The sequence below is a fragment of the Phalangium opilio genome, unplaced genomic scaffold (assembly GCF_054372755.1).
Source record: "Phalangium opilio isolate 3A_F unplaced genomic scaffold, DU_Popi_V2 ptg000088l_1, whole genome shotgun sequence".
In the NCBI taxonomy this organism is placed as follows: Eukaryota; Metazoa; Arthropoda; class Arachnida; order Opiliones; family Phalangiidae; genus Phalangium; species Phalangium opilio.
In genome coordinates this window covers 676,414-690,809 of record NW_028324193.1, presented here as the reverse complement: position 1 = coordinate 690,809, position 14,396 = coordinate 676,414, and the positions used below count along the sequence as shown (strand labels likewise).

At 40.7% G+C, this 14,396-nt stretch overlaps 1 long non-coding RNA gene and 6 other non-coding genes across 7 annotated transcripts; all 7 read left to right on the top strand.

The window, feature by feature from the left end:
* Window positions 1–7,005: 7,005 nt before the first annotated feature.
* Window positions 7,006–9,865, top strand: LOC149647860 (uncharacterized). The gene is made up of 3 exons (XR_016371681.1): window positions 7,006–7,505; window positions 7,599–8,658; window positions 9,081–9,865. It is a non-coding gene; the product is annotated as an uncharacterized LOC149647860 (long non-coding RNA).
* Window positions 9,866–10,796: 931 nt separating this feature from the next.
* On the top strand, window positions 10,797–10,868 carry TRNAE-CUC (transfer RNA glutamic acid (anticodon CUC)). The gene has a single exon. It is a non-coding gene; the product is annotated as a tRNA-Glu (tRNA).
* Window positions 10,869–10,946: 78 nt separating this feature from the next.
* Window positions 10,947–11,018, top strand: TRNAE-CUC (transfer RNA glutamic acid (anticodon CUC)). The gene has a single exon. It is a non-coding gene; the product is annotated as a tRNA-Glu (tRNA).
* Window positions 11,019–11,668: 650 nt separating this feature from the next.
* TRNAE-CUC (transfer RNA glutamic acid (anticodon CUC)) lies at window positions 11,669–11,740 on the top strand. Its single transcript has one exon. It is a non-coding gene; the product is annotated as a tRNA-Glu (tRNA).
* Window positions 11,741–11,818: 78 nt separating this feature from the next.
* TRNAE-CUC (transfer RNA glutamic acid (anticodon CUC)) lies at window positions 11,819–11,890 on the top strand. Its single transcript has one exon. It is a non-coding gene; the product is annotated as a tRNA-Glu (tRNA).
* A 79-nt stretch (window positions 11,891–11,969) lies between these two features.
* TRNAE-UUC (transfer RNA glutamic acid (anticodon UUC)) lies at window positions 11,970–12,041 on the top strand. The gene has a single exon. It is a non-coding gene; the product is annotated as a tRNA-Glu (tRNA).
* A 79-nt stretch (window positions 12,042–12,120) lies between these two features.
* TRNAE-UUC (transfer RNA glutamic acid (anticodon UUC)) lies at window positions 12,121–12,192 on the top strand. The gene has a single exon. It is a non-coding gene; the product is annotated as a tRNA-Glu (tRNA).
* Window positions 12,193–14,396: the final 2,204 nt, after the last annotated feature.

Below are 14,396 nucleotides of genomic sequence, written 5' to 3'. Positions count from 1 at the left end.
AGCGCTTCGGGCAGTTCTTTTACTACGCCTAAACGAGCCGAGCCTCGGCAAAAGGTTTTCAAAAGCGAAACGGCTGCGGGGACACCAACACCAGAAGATTTTTACCAACAATTTGGGCCGACCTATGTTGGAGATATGGTGAAACGGCAAGCCGAAGTTCTTGCAAATCATTTGCAAAACACATTTTTCACGCCAAAAAGAGAGCTAAAAGAAGGAGCTGTCGGTTATGCAAATCGTGACGACGATTTACAAGAGGAAATTGTCGATGAACAAGAGAATTTAGCGGAGGAAAACGGTAACAATTTAACGGACTTGGAAAACTTGTTTGAGACGGCCTCCGCTAAACAGAAAAACAAGAAAAAAAAGAAAAAACCTCGGAAGAAGAAAGACGAACTCCAAAACTTAGGACCGCTGGTTCCATCTAACGAGAGGAGAAAGAGGCATAATAAATGGCGCGATATTGATTAATAAAAAAATGTAATATTTAGACAAATAAAAAATTGTTTTATTGCGAACAATATCTGTGTACATGTTTTTTTAAATGTAAAGATAAATATAATAAGGCGACATAGTCGTTAAGTTTAAGATTCTGGTCATAGATGGCGTCTAATATCGTCTTTCTAGCTACGCCCCCACAGCGGAGTGCTAGGTACAGACTACAATGCAGACCGCACAGTTGAAAAAATGGATGTTGAATTTGTTGTTTATTGTAAACAACTCGTTTCCCGTATCGTTTTAAATTAACTTTATAGTATCGCGGCGAATTTCCGTAAGTGCAAAACATTTCCACCGTGTCATTGTTAGAAAAGCACGCTATCCAATGTTCTCCAGCCTCTCCAGCTGCTTCATTATTGAATATAAAGCAAAATTTGGACCTTTTTTGCCGTTCTGGGAGTCTGTTTACTGGGAAGCATCCTAAATAGTAGGGTCGCGTTCTTTTGTCGCAAGTTAAAAGAGCGTTTATTTGCGAAGTGTTCATAATTTAGTCTCAGGTAACGAGACTTTTTGTAATTCGGCGCCGTAGAAAACACCCAGAATTTGCTCCCCCTTTAAATCTGCTACGCGATAGACGGGTGGTGACCTGGGTATGACGTCAACAACGCGAAATATTTCGTCAGTAAACGTGCCTCCCGAGCTGGTTTTTCTAAATACTCTACTAGCTATAGAGAGACGCACGTAGTCGCCAACTTTAAGCCTCGGTGCGTATCGAGTAATGCCGTTTGATTTCCCGTACAGTTTATTCCAAATGATTGATTCGTTATCTATATTAACATGAACCGGTGCAATTCCAGTAGTTGAATGAACCCGTTCATTATAAGCTTTAGTAATTAAAGGTAAATATTTAACGTAATTTTTATTCCCTGTGGCCGTAATAACCCGGGCAATTTGTTCCTTAATTGTCCTAATAAAGCGTTCCGCGAGACTGGCCTTATGCTGACTCCGGGCAAAATGTATTTGCACATTGTTTTGTTTCAAGAAGGAGGCAAAGTTGCGCGAACTAAATTCCCCACCGTAGTCCGTGTATATTTTTAAAGGGATCCTCTCTCGAAATATTTTTTTAAAAGCCTCGATAACCTCGCCAGATGTTTTGTTTCTAAGAGGTACTGTCCATCCGTAGCGGCTTAAGACGTCAATGACGCACAAAACATAGCGAACATTTTTATTAAAACGTTTTAATTTCGGTAGATCCAACAAATCAGCTTGAAAAACGTCATCGATAGTTGAGGCGTACACTTGGTTAGTTTTGAATCGGAAACGTCGAAATCGATGTTTCGTGTAGGCAGGTTGTTTCTCGAGAAAGGCGATTAATTTTGCTTTTGGCACGTCCGGTAAGGCCTTTTGTAATCTGGCTAGCGACCCATAGGCGGCCGGATTAGCCATGTCGTAATAAATTTTTCTAATTTTAGCATCCATGTCTTGACAAGTATAAATAACGACTAAATGGTTTCCCAATAAACAACTTTATTTAATACACGCAAAGGTATTTTATAAAAACAATATCAGTTAAACAAATACGCTATATCAATACATTTATCTTAATAGCCATAAATCAAGGCATTCTTTAAATCGGCAAAACTGTTGACAAAATAAGCGTAAATATCCTCTTGGTCCTCGATCCATCCGTGTTCGGTCTCAAATTGATGCAAAATTTTCTCACGATCCAGTTGAGGCAGCGCTTCGTGCAAATTACGCTCGACTCGATCGCTGAAATTTGTGTCAAATTCCGAGCAGCTTTGAGAGTGGCATATTTGTTTTCGACACTCGACGTTGGCGCAAGTGGAAGTGACGTCAAACAAGGTGGTAGTGAGCTCGTTTAAAATTAATTCGCGCATGCGACAGACAGCTATCCCTTTAGCCTTGAGATCCTCGTCAATCAACGGCTTTAAGTCGATCAACGTCTGCCATCCTGTTTTGTTCAGGCTAAATCCTTCGCTGGTGCTAAAGTTGAGGAAATAACGACTGCCGCTGCCTCGTTCATAGTATCGAAGATCGATTAGACGTTCATCTTTCGAGTTGACGAAGCATTCCAGCTTGATGCGCTCTTTGACGGGCAACCAAATATGATAGCGAGGTATTTTTCCGTCAAAAAAGGACGTGAGTTCATTTTGAAACCGAAACAAAGCGTACCAGGCGTTAGGTTTTAATATAGTTTTTGTACGCGTATCCGATCTTTGAATTAATATTTTAGGTTCAATAGATTCAATGACGCAAATATCGAGCTTTGGCGTGACGGTGTGTACTTGGTGCATCTTGGCTCGCGACTGATATTGTATTTATAAAGTTTTAGTCTTTTATACGTTGGGGTGATTATAAATAATTTCTCTGTTTTTAGATATTATTAATTGGTTGTTTGGAAATTCGGCCATGACAATGCACGTGACGTTTTCGGTTAGCGGAGAGCTAAATCTTAACGATAATCGCAAGTTACCAGTCTGGGGCATGGAATTTAGACCTAACGAAGCGAGATGCTCTCTACTCAAATCAAAAACAACGACAAAAAAGCCCTTCTTATATAAATCGTAAGAAATAATATTTCCTCGGTCAAGACCTAATATCTCGAGACCCTCGAATAAAGAATTGTAACATCTAACGTACTGGTCGTCGTCAAAATTGGGCGTAAAGGGGATATCGGGATAATTTTGCGAATTTAAAGAGAATTGCATGAAATCGAGTTTGAAGTGTTGGAGATCCAGGGGGTTGGAAGTTGCTTCCCCTACAAATTTTTTATTAGTAACGAAAGCCACGACAGTTCGCGAGGGTAATTGCCCCGTAAACAAGCTGTCCCTAATAAAATCTTGCGTTCCGGTGGTTATTAAGAAATTTTTCATAACAATAGAGTTTACTTCGTAGCGAGCGTTTATTCCCGAGTTTAACATCTGGGCGTGAGCTAGTTGCAGTTCGGGATTAACCTCAATTTCGCGCGTAAACAAGGTGCATTCCGTTAAATCAATCTTATACTTTTTGCCCTGCTCATTGTGAATAATAGCGAAATCCGTGGAGCTTCGATGAAGTCTAATTCGCACCTCGATATTATCTAGTAAGAATTTGGGCGTTTTGAACATATCCAAAAATAATTCGCCAATTACATCGCACGTCTTTGATTGGGCCACGCGTTTAGCGCGACGACCAATACCATTATCTTCTTTGTTAATATTGGCGTTATCTAAAGCCGTCGCCGGTTCGATAATGGTATCCAAATAATATAACATAGAAGTTAACCAGGAATTGGCCGCCGTTTGTCCATAATTTAAAAGTATTTTAAAATAGGCCATATATGGGTACATATTATTAGGTTGCTGGACAGCGACGCCATTAAGAAATAATTCTACTTGACAAAATAGCGAGGCAATTATTAAATTTGTCACCGAGACTTTCTTTTCCGCATCTGGAACGACCGTGCCGTCCTCGTGCAAAACGCGAAATTTTAATCTCAAAAGAGTTTTAGTCAAATCATGATAATTGTTAGAGGGAGGAATGATAAATTCTACATATTTAGCATTAGTTAGGGGAGCAATGGGATAATGAGCAGTCGTTTTAGTCCCCACAATATTATTATTCACCACTGGCTTTTCAAATACTTCAAAGTCGGAAAGAACACTTTCGTAGGTCGACATGATTAGTCTAGAAAATCGCGTTTAGTGCGTTGCTTAACACGTTTGCTCCGGCTTGTTTTAGCAGTCCTCTTTCGTTTTCGGCCCGTCCCGCTTTGAGTGTTGACGAACCGGTCCACGCCTTTATGTAGTAGGGAATTTATTGATTGTTTGACATTTCGTTTAATTGATTCTCGAGGTGATATTCCGGGGTTTTGGGCATCGCTAATTACTCTACTCGTTAACCCAACAGCTTCGGACGCTAAAGTACTAATGGCCGGCCTAATAAAGGGCGTAATTTTGCGCAATAAAGAATTAAAGATGCCGCCAACACTAAAACGACCACCCGATTGGAAAACGTTTGCGTGTAAAGCCGGAAGGGACGATCCTCTTTGGAAATACAGCGTATATCTATTGGGTACCATCGCTCAAGGTCTATTGACGTCTACGCCTAAAAAACAGTTTAATATATACTTTGCCCAAATTAAACGGGATATTTTCCCCGTAATCGGATTTCAATTCAATTTCAATTTCTTGTATATCGCTAGTTGAAATTGGATAGAAGTCGATATTATTAAATATTTCCTGGTTCTCTTCGTCTAGCAGCGAAAAAGCCGGCATTTTTATAAAACGTAGCAAGGGGGCTTGACCACCACCCACTACTTGTTGACGGATAATATTGGTATAAACAAACATGGCATCGACGCCTCTCATGATATCCGCGGGGTAATCCGAAGTCTCGTTATTAAGATACCGATCTAATTGATTGGCACTAAAGCCTAGCAGTCTCCCCAGCCCCCTCCCGGGTGTTGTTTTGGGAAACAAAATTGAGACCGTATCGTTCAGTTTTGAAACCGTCACGGTTCCGTCTACATTCTGCGTGAATTTTAGACTTTTTCTATGCATCGGCGACATGGCTTCGCTCATAGCACTTAAAACATCGCTAATATGATAATAAACCCCGGGAGGTATCTCGCACGCGAAATTATCAACTCGTCTGGCTTGAGACCCGGGTAAATACGGTTGGTCAGCATAGTCGGGATCTTCTGGAAATCTATCCACATCGTATTCGCTAGTCCAAAAATTATTATTATCTGTCAATGTCATTGATCTTAATCGGGGATTTACCAAAGCTACTCCCGAGTGACTGTGTTTAAAAAATTCCCCCTCTTCGGGAATGTTAAATAACTTGGCCATTGGTCCAGCTACCGACACGCGAACACCTGGCTCTATTTCGAGACGAACATAGTATCTATTTTCCGTTTCCGTTTTGAGAATGTACATTTTAAAATACTGGCGAGGCATATATTCTTGAACACCCAATAACTGATTTATAATTTTTAAGTGTAAAGAGAAGGGAATTACGGCCCCGGTCGCCGTCAAATCGCAGGTATATTCGCCCGCGGGTATTTTAATTTTTGTAAAATTAGTCCTAGTAAATACATACATTAGCGAGTCATGAACGCGATAATTGATAAATGTGTCATTAGTTGTTTTGAAATGCGTAAAATTACGCTCTAAAGGTTTAGTGGATAAAAACGTTCCACCAACGTATTCAGCTTCTAAATTTAATATATCACGCAATTCTTTTGGCAAGAGCATTTCAATTTTTGCCGGACAATGGACTCTAAAATAATGCTCCGCTCCTTGTTTAATAACGCTAAATTCGGCCTGTTGCAATCTTAAAGGGTCAAAATTGCGCGCCGTTATTTGGAGGTTTTCGGCAATATCTTCGTAAATCTTATAATCATCTGTCGATCTAAACTCGCCTGACATTTTAAAAAAGAAATAAAGCCAGGGTTCTTCCCAAGGGGTATAGCGCTTTATGGTTCTATTAACTCGATATTCTAGATATGCATTGTTTTCGTTTATGGTATATTCTTGTACCGTCATCCTCAAAGGACCAGATTGATTGCGTCCTGTGTAGTATTTATTTGGGTCAAGATCGAGCAATTTAGCTAGTTGGGGAGAAAATTTAATTTCCACCCATTCCGGTGTTTTAAAATTATACATGATAGCATCACCCCGATTATCTATAATGTGATATGTTACTTCAATTTTTTTAAATACTAATTTTTCTAAAGTACGCGTTACGGCTCGATAAAGCCCTTCGGCGTTTTTCTCTGGCGTTTTACTGGCTCTAAAAGTTTGCGGTAAGAACAATATCTTATAGTTATCATAATCTTCGGGGTTAATTTGCTTAGGCTTTTCAGAAATAGTTGGCTCGGGTTTTTTCTTTGGCGGATCAACCGGCTGCGGAAACAAGGGTTTTTCATCAATCGCTGGTGGGGAGGGGGTCGGTAATATGGGTAGCTCAAAAGTAGAGGATGTTGTAGAGTCTGGATATTTTGATAGATCAGGCTTGGATAGGTCGGGTTTCGATAGGTCGGGGTTCGGTAGGTCGGGGTTCGGTAGGTCGGGGTTCGGTAAGTCGGGTTTTGAGGGGTCTGGAAATATATATATTTCCTCAACCTCCGTTGGCGAGGGGGTCGGCGTCAGTGGCTCGAAGGTAGAGGGTTTCGGGGCCTCTTGTTTTGATAGATCAGGCTTATATGGGTCCGGAGCTGGAATTTTGGGGGGATCCGGAGCTGGTATTTTGGGGGGATCCGGAGCTGGTATTTTGGGGGGATCCGGAGCTGGTATTTTGGGGGGGTCCGGAGCTGGTATTTTGGGGGGATCCGGAGCTGGTATTTTGGGGGGGTCCGGAGCTGGTATTTTGGGGGGATCCGGAGCTGGTATTTTGGGGGGATCCGGAGCTGGTATTTTGGGGGGATCCGGAGCTGGTATTTTGGGGGGATCCGGAGCTGGTATTTTGGGGGGATCCGGAGCTGGTATTTTGGGGGGATCCGGAGCTGGTATTTTGGGGGGATCCGGAGCTGGTATTTTGGGGGGATCCGGAGCTGGTATTTTGGGGGGATCCGGAGCTGGTATTTTGGGGGGATCCGGAGCTGGTATTTTGGGGGGATCCGGAGCTGGTATTTTGGGGGGATCCGGAGCTGGAAGCTTCGGTAGTTCAGGCTTGGGTGGCTGCGGTTTTGGCTTTGGCTTTGGCTTTGGTAACTCAGGCTTAGGTGGTTTGGGCTTTGGATAGTAGGGTTTCGGTAAGTCAGGTTTAGGGGGGTTTTGTTTTGGAAAAGTTATTTTGGGTGGAGGGGTTATTTTAGCTGGCTGTGGTTGTACAAGTACTACGGGTTCAGTCGTAGCAATAGGTATCGGAAGAAAAGGCGTAGTTCGCGGTAAAATAGGTATAGATGGCGGTACAGGTCTATATTCTGGCTGGGGCTTTTTTCTTATCGACGGAACCTCGTGGCTTGTTTTACGTTTAATGGCGGCTTTAGGAATGTACTTGTAATCAAATTTTTTTTTAAAACTATCTCCAACATTATCAATTTCGATTTCCACGTAATTATTAGTGTAATTTAAACTTATATTTTTAGCATGCTTTGATACAGGATATTTGGATATATATGGAACATCCTCGTAATTATTCTCTTTAAATTCAAATAGCGTGGTCAAGGGGGAATCAGCTGGTATTTTGAACCGTATGTTTTCCTCTCCTAAAACTTGCAGGTAAACGGGAAAGTTTGTATCTAACTGTTTTCCCAGGGCCCCGTCTTTATATTTATTCACTAATTTAAAAGATAATTTGCCTTTTAAATACGGATGACTGTTTACATCATCATTTAACAGCTCGACAAAATTTTGGGGCAGTTCGTACTCTTTGGTCTTGGTATAACGATTGACAGGTATCTCTATTTTTTGATATTCAACAGGCTCTCGAACAGCTGCATAGTTGCCATGGTTTGGGTCACTTACAACCTGAATTTCAAACTTGTTAAACTCTTCGCTTATATTCACCCAATGATTTGGAAATATGATTTCTGCCAACCCAACTTCATAATCGCTACTCAAGTTAAGAGGTTGATGCAAATAATTTTTAAAACTTGATTGGGTATTGTTTGGGTATATATCTAAACACGTATTAGACGCTAAAGTTAAAAAAAAGTCGTCATTCATGACTAACGCCTGTTTATCAACTAACCCCAACTTCTTAAACAAACCTTATTTTATACATAAAAAGATCGTCCATAGCTCGGTAGACTGGCCGGGATTTGAACTCGCCACCTTTTTGGGTATTACATTAGTAGACCCTGCCTTTAACCACTGAGCTATGGACGATCTTAAAATACACGCCATTTATCTTCATCAAAAAACTTTACAAATTCTTAAACTTTTAAAAGTCGTTACCCTTGAAAAATCTACGTAGCTAGGTAATTGACCTTACCCGATTCCGATAAAAAAGACAACGCCCTGACTAGTTCGAGCCGGTTTCAACCTGTTTTTAAGCGGTTATTATATAAGACACGCGGCTTTAATAGTATGTTTCAGGGTGTGGTCCTTAAAAAAAATAAATTTTTTATCTAGAGAAATTGTTTAATATTAAATCTGCTCTCGGTCATTTAGTATATAAGCTCCGTGTTTCATGAAGAAAGTTATCAGTTGCTCAGCTATGCTCTTAAAAGTCCAACTAAAGATGTCTTGCTTTAACTCGTGCCGCTTTTGTTGGGTGAGTAAAGACCAAACTCAATTTTCCAACGGAAAAGGGACCAATTTCGATTATACCAACTGTCTCTTCTCGGGCATTGCCTGAAAAGGGACCAATTTCGATTCATAGGCTAGATTTACGTAGCTTTTCGGGACAATGTCCCGAAAAGCTGCGTAAATTTGTGTGAAGTCGCATTTTTTTCGCGTCCCACCACTCAACGTCGGCCATAGTTCGTGACCAAATGCAAGAAATTTACGTGAGAAATCCGGAGAATTTGGTCACGGATGATGTTGAGGAGGTTCATGAATCGACCTTCATTGCAGTGTGATATGCGTCCATACAACGGACTATTGCAATGAAGGAAAATCGAGTTTAAGTTAAGTCCCGCTACTTCTTCCGCGGCAAGACTTAATTTTACGTGTTTTTCATTGGTCTCTTGAAAGTTGCGTAAAATTTGTGTGAAGTCGCCTCAGCCATCAGAATGCATGAGCAAAGCCTTTTGGTTGTGGTTCGATTTCATTCGCAATGTCGGGCTGACGCTGCAATGAAGGAGAAGTTCTGGCTCAAACAACCAGACCAGAACAAGAAGGCCAAGCATCGCAGTGGCTCGGATGTAACTTCCTTCGGGAGGTAAAGGGTCAACGAAGAATTTTATCGGCCCGTACAACCCGACAAGCCCTGCCACCGCATAAGGTTCTGCGTACCCTGCACCAAATGGAGCACGTTCTCTTCAGTGAGGCCTTGACTTCAATGTCCTTCTCAAACTTAACAGCTGTTCGCTCGATCAACGTGGATAGGATTCGGAGCCGAAAGGCCCAAGATCTTCATGAATCAATGGAGGCATGTACCACCAGAGTGCCTGAAAAAAGCTAGTGGCCGACGCCCCGCTAGAGTGAATGCCACGTTGATGTCGTGAAATTGTTAATAAAACGCGGCGCTAATTACGATTTAAAGAGCGGCTTTCAGTTAAGATTTCGACTAAAATATCAAGTTTTGAAAATCAAAATGTCACTTTGAGCAAGATGCTTTTTACGCCAGAGATAAAAACAACTACCTTCAAAATTTCGATTTAAAGACATTAGCGGTAAAAGTAGCGGTAAATATTTCTGGTTTTAATTTAATTTTTGTTTATATTTATATTCTTGTTATTCTCTATTTATATTCTTGTTATTCTCTATTTTATTGTATATATTATTTGGTATTTGTTATTAAAAAATCTTTATTTATATATTTGTCTTTGTTTCTCAGACATACTTTAAAGGTTTATGGCGGGAAATTCAAACAAGAATCTTACAAAATAACTAGACTGGTTTATTAAAAGAACTACAGCTTGTTTTGGGGGAAAAATGGGTAAAACCCCTCTAAAGAGTCATAGCATGCTGAAAGGTAGGGTTGATCAGGTAGGAGTTTAGCTTAATCTTTGTTTGCAAGTTTGGTGGATGAGGAGAGGGCGGCCATCTTGGGGTGGCGGCCATCTTGGATTCATGCGTATTTGTATAGCTATCACTACTAGTGCTTTTGTACCGCATTTCAAGAATAAACTTAAGGATATAGGTTTATGAATTGAATTAAGAGTTGGTTAAGCAAGTCCGATATGGTATAGTGCTAAGGATATCTGGCTTTCACCCAGAAGGCCCGGGTTCGATACCCGGTATCGGGGTGAGTGCTTTTGTACAGCTTTTCAAGAATAGAATTAAGACTTGGTTGAGCAAGTACGATATGGTCTAGTGGCTTGGATACCCTGCTCTCACCCAAAAGCACGGGTTCAATTCCCGGTATCGTAGCGAGTGATTTGTACCGCTTTTGAAGAATAGACTCAAGGATATAGGTTTATGAATAGAATTAAGACTTAGCAAGTCCGATATGGTCTAGTGGCTAGGATATCTGGCTCTCACCCATAATACCCGGGTTCGATTCCCAGTATCGGACCGAGTGCTTTTGTACCGCTTTTGAAGAATGAACTTAAAGACACATTTATAGGAATAATATCTAGGGATGTTCCAACCAGTCAGATATGGTCTAGTGGCTAGGATATCTGGCTTTCACCCAGAAGGCCCGGGTTCGATTCCCGGTATTGGAGCGAGTGCTTTTGTACCGCATTTCAAGAATAAACTTAAGGATATAGGTTTATGAACAGAATTAAGAATTGGTTATGCAAGTCCGATATGGTCTAGTGGCTAGGATATCTGGCTCTCACCCAGAAGTCCCGGGTTCGATTCCCGGTATCGGAGCGAGTGCTTTTGTACCGCATTTCAAGAATAGACTTAAGGATGTAGGTTATGAATAGAATTAAGAGTTGGTTAAGCAAGTCCGATATGGTCTAGTGGCTAGGATATCTGGCTCTCACCCAGAAGGCCCGGGTTCGATTCCCGGTATCGGAGCGAGTGCTTTTGTACCGCATTTCAAGAAGAAACTTAAGGATATAGGTTTATGAATTGAATTAAGAGTTGGTTAAGCAAGTCCGATATGGTCTAGTGCTAAGGATATCTGGCTTTCACCCAGAAGGCCCGGGTTCGATACCCGGTATCGGGGTGAGTGCTTTTGTACAGCTTTTCAAGAATAGAATTAAGACTTGGTTGAGCAAGTACGATATGGTCTAAAGGCTTGGATACCCTGCCCTCACCCAAAAGCACGGGTTCAATTCCCGGTATCGTAGCGAGTGATTTGTACCGCTTTTGAAGAATAGACTCAAGGATATAGGTTTATGAATAGAATTAAGACTTAGCAAGTCCGATATGGTCTAGTGGCTAGGATATCTGGCTCTCACCCATAATACCCGGGTTCGATTCCCAGTATCGGACCGAGTGCTTTTGTACCGCTTTTGAAGAATGAACTTAAAGACACATTTATAGGAATAATATCTAGGGATGTTCCAAGCAGTCAGATATGGTCTAGTGGCTAGGATATCTGGCTTTCACCCAGAAGGCCCGGGTTCGATTCCCGGTAGCGGAGCGAGTGCTTTTGTACCGCATTTCAAGAATAAACTTAAGGATATAGGTTTATGAACAGAATTAAGAGTTGGTTATGCAAGTCCGATATGGTCTAGTGGCTAGGATATATGGCTCTCACCCAGAAGTCCCGGGTTCGATTCCCGGTATCGGAGCGAGTGCTTTTGTACCGCATTTCAAGAATAGACTTAAGGATGTAGGTTATGAATAGAATTAAGAGTTGGTTAAGCAAGTCCGATATGGTCTAGTGGCTAGGATATCTGGCTCTCACCCAGAAGGCCCGGGTTCGATTCCCGGTATCGGAGCGAGTACTTTTGTACCGCATTTCAAGAGTAAACTTAAGGATATAGGTTTATGAATTGAATTAAGAGTTGGTTAAGCAAGTCCGATATGGTCTAGTGCTAAGGATATCTGGCTTTCACCCAGAAGGCCCGGGTTCGATTCCCGGTATCGGAGCGAGTGCTTTTGTACCGCTTTTGAAGAATGAATTTAAAGACACATTTATAGGAATAATATTTAGGGTTCTTCCAACCAGTCCGATATGGTCTAGTGGCTAGGATATCTGGCTTTCACCCAGAAGGCCCGGGTTCGATTCCCGGTATCGGAGCGAGTGCTTTGCAGGGGCGGACTGGCCACGGGGGCTGGTGGGCAATATCCCACGGGGCCGGAGGAAAAATAAGGGTTTGGGGGCCGGTCGGTCGGCCACGCCGACTGGCCGTGGCATTGATCTAAATGTCTTAGGACTAATTGTTTGGTAATTTTTATTTTGAATCAATTCAAAAACAGTTTGAAAACAAAAAGGTAGGAAATTGGGAGAAGAAGCCTCAAGAAGAAGGTTATGAACTTGCAAGGCAATGCAAGCCATTGGACTTGTATTTCTTTCTATATGATATTAGCAGCCTAGGCTTTATGACCGCTCTTTACAAATTTACAATCGTAAAAAATTGGTTCCCACCGTCCCACGGCCCACGCCAATATAGCCACAGAGAGAAAAGTTTCAAAACATTATGAAAGGCTTTATGGGGAAGGGGGAAGAAAGTGGCTAGTGCACGTGACATGAGTCACTGAGTTGAGAAGCAAAAATATTTTTACTTTCGGTTTTCGTTTTCAAAGCCATAATAATGCAGACATTTAGTGGTTAGCGTAATAGCGTTATTTTGTACTTTTAAATTTTCCAAACTTATCGAAATGTCGAGCCCTGAAAAATCAAAAAGCCATAGAAAAGAGTATATAAGGGAGGCGCAGAAAAAGCTAGGGCTAAGAATGTAGAAGGTTTACAAACTGCAGCTTCTGATCCTTAACAGAGAAAATTGAGTTTTGGACCAGTGCCTATAAAATCTCCTGACCAAGAATTGTTCCTAGTTAATGCGGATGAAGATCATGAGTTCTTGCTTTCAGCTTCTTCATAAATTTAATCTACATTCCGCAGGTTACACTAACCTATATCTGGCTTACGAATATTTAATAACATTGTCATTTAGCACAATCCAAAGGAGAGTCAAAGTTAGAAGGGGGAAGGTACTTTATAACGGCCGGGCACCATGGTTCTCACGCGCACCTACCTCGCGCACACGTGATCCTTTGAGAGGGAAATTCAAAAAGGGTATACCCGAAAATACGGTTAGAGAGAAAGAGAGAGGGGGAATTGGCACGCAAGCGGCACGAGTATCGGAGTATCGCCGAAAAACTTAAGCCTCGGCCGTAATAACGTAAACAAACTTCTCTGATTTTTTTTTCTCTCGCTTGCGCCGATTGCGCATGTGCGCCACGCTCCTAGAGAGCCAGTGGCACTGGTAACGTTTTTGAAAGGGGGGCTGACGGAGAATTTGGTCTCTCCGGCTCTCCTCTATTTTTGTGCTCACTGATTTAGCCAAGTTAGCTGCGAAAGAGCATTTTCAAAATTGAAAATTATAAAAAACAGACTGAGATCGTCCCTTGGACAAGAAAATCTTCAAGCTTTGATATTGATTTTGGTTGAAAGAGAACTACTTAACAACGTACTATTTAGCGATATACATCAGTATGTTGTAAATTCTTCCCAACTAATGAGAAGTATTTTAACATAAAATGCTTTTAATAAAAACAGTGTGAAAATTAAAATTTGCTACTACTGAAATGTTTTTTAATTACTTACTGTCAATTTAAATTGCTAATTAGTCACATTTAAATGTTATTTAGTCACATTTAAATTGTTAATTAGTCACATTCAAATTGTTAATTAGTCACATTTAAATTGTTAATTAGTCACATTTAAATTGTTAATTAGTCACATTTAAATTGTTAATTAGTCACATTTAAATTGTTAATTAGTCACATTTAAATTGATAATTAGTCACATTTTAATTGATAATTAGTCACATTTAAATTGATAATTAGTCACATTTAAATTGATAATTAGTCACATTTAAATTGATAATTAGTCACATTTAAATTGAAAATTAGTCACATTTAAATTGATAATTAGTCACATTTAAATTGATAACTAGTCACATTTAAATTGATAATGAGTCACATTTAAATTGATAATTAGTCACATTTAAATTGATAATTAGTCACATTTAAATTGTTAATTAGTCACAAATGTTTTAGCCGGATTACAGGATTTTATGGTTAATTCACCTCATAATGTAAAAGTAAAACGTGGCTGGAGAACGGTTTTGGTCCTTTTGGGAAATTGGGGGCCGCTAAGATATGAAATTTTAGGGGCCGCGACCCTTCAATGCCCACTTCACGAAAACGCCGCCAGTCCGCCCCTGGTGCTTTGTACCGCTTTTGAAGAATAAACTTAAAGACACATTTATAGGAATAATA